Here is a 2099-nt window from a genome sequence, read left to right on the forward strand (position 1 = left end):
AGTGCAGGTTTAGACCCACGTTACATCGGAAACTGATCTCTCATGTGGCCAATCGTTCCCTTTCCCTTCATGTTCCTCACTTCTCGGGCATCTGGAAAAGTGGATGCCATGGCTTAGCAATGCTGTGGGTGTTGCGGGGAGACACTGCAAAGGCTGAGCTCAACATGGGTTTCCCCCCCCCAGAGCCTTGACTCAAGAGACTCCATTTTTCTCTGGGGAAATTTTAGCATGTGGAGGAACTCGAAGAGCCGAGCAAGTTCCACAGAGGCCACGGCCAGGGCATGTGGAAAGTGAGAGGGTCTGGTTCCCTAGGGCTGTCAGATCCAGTCCCTTTCCCTTTCAAAGGGGTGAGAAAGAAAAGGGAAAGTGCTAAAGAGCGATTGGTGTCACTGTGTGCTTTGAGTAAGTGATGAGGGAGAGCAGGAGGGAGAGCAGAGCCCTTCAGCCTCTAACTGATGGGCCATTAGGAAAGTGCAGGGGCAGCTTTGAGGTGGGTGAGGCTGAGCTTTGTCAGTGAGAAGCAGTGATGAGCTGCAGGTGAAGATGCTGGGTGGTGGAAGGGAGTCCTGCAGGCCTGGGCACCCCTCCTTAAGGAATGCTTAGGGTAAGGGGGAAAGGTGTGGGGAAAGAGGGGGCTGGGGAGGAGGAAAGGGAGGCAAGAGAGAGGAGGAAGGGAAGCAGGGGGCAGTTGCAGGTGAGGGGGGGCAGTCAGGGCACTTGTTGGGATGGGCCCTCTGCCTGCCTGTCACGGAGGTGCACTGAAACTCACCCATACGACCAGGGTGATGGAATCAGCCAACCATGGATGCTGCTATACTTGTTCTACAGCCCTATCCAACTGGACAAGTCTGGGAACATTGAGTATATGAATCAGTGTATTCTTTGATCTGTATTTTCATCTTTAGGTAATCGTTAATGCAAACGAAACAATAGACATTGTGTTTCTGTCAGAAGAAGATGATGGAATGTGATTTCGCGTAGTGAACTGAGAAAATTGGCCAGGACTGCCAAGATTAAGAGCTGAGTAGGTAAAAGGTAATTCTGGCAGGGGGAGATCACGACCACCGACTCGCTGACCACCTACCCAAATGATACCACCGACTCAAAAGGGAACAATGGAAAAGGACAACTGAATCTGCCCAATAGTTTACATGTGAAGCGAGTAAATTTGCACCAGTCACCAAAGAGAGTAATACTGAATATGTATGAATAGAATAAATATATATATAAATCATGTGGAACAGCTGTAATGCATGCACGTTAGGTGGAGCGATCCGCTGTGCATCCGGCACCTTGAATAAAGAATGCCTGCCTTTTAACACTACATTGGTAGTCCCCATGTGGAAGCGGGGTACCCAGGCCGACAGAGCAGCCAAGGAGATTTGCTGACCGATAGAGCGGCCACTAGCGATCTTGGGGGGAGATCGAGCAAATCTGATCCAATTTCAATGGCACCCAGACCACGGACGAACTTCAACAACTTTCTGTCATGCAACCCAAACCACAACAGAACCCAGGGAGGAACAGGGGTCAAGTGAAACCAGTCAGCCCTCGGATACCACTTAACACAGGACAGGTTTGGGTTGTCAGTGGGGGATTATTCTGACACACCTCTACACACAAGCAGGTGAGAGAAGGGGTTAAGGGAATCTTAGTAGATAAGATGCTGCGTAACAATTGTCTAGATTGCTGTGTAGCTCAGAGAATCAAATTAATAGATAGTGCTCAAATGTTTTGCTAACTATTGTGCGAACTAACTGACGCAGGAAGATTTGTGTCTCCTTACGAAGGACAGTTCTTGATAAGAACACCCTGCGGTTTGAGCAAGAGCCAAGGAGCAACTGACTCTGCGCAAGAACAAGGGGTTACTAGTGGTGATGAAGAGGAGCCATCAGCCTTCATCCCCACGCCCCCCGACGACCACCACAAGGAGACACTGAGCAGGTGCAGTGGGGAGGGACTTATGGAAATGACCTCCTGAAGCTAATTTTAATACAAAGTGGAGACAGGTTATGCATATGTATAGGCATATCGGAAAACTTCATACATATGTAATACTTTGCTACATATAAACGGACAAGTTGCCGCTTGATGGTATC

At 49.1% G+C, this 2099-nt stretch overlaps 1 pseudogene; it reads right to left on the reverse strand.

The window, feature by feature from the left end:
• Window positions 1-773, reverse strand: part of LOC104126841 — a 5757-nt pseudogene extending 4984 nt beyond the window's left edge.
• Between the last annotated feature and the right edge of the window lie 1326 nt (window positions 774-2099).

The sequence above is a fragment of the Egretta garzetta genome, unplaced genomic scaffold (assembly GCF_000687185.1).
Source record: "Egretta garzetta isolate BGI_Z169 unplaced genomic scaffold, ASM68718v1 scaffold525, whole genome shotgun sequence".
In the NCBI taxonomy this organism is placed as follows: Eukaryota; Metazoa; Chordata; class Aves; order Pelecaniformes; family Ardeidae; genus Egretta; species Egretta garzetta.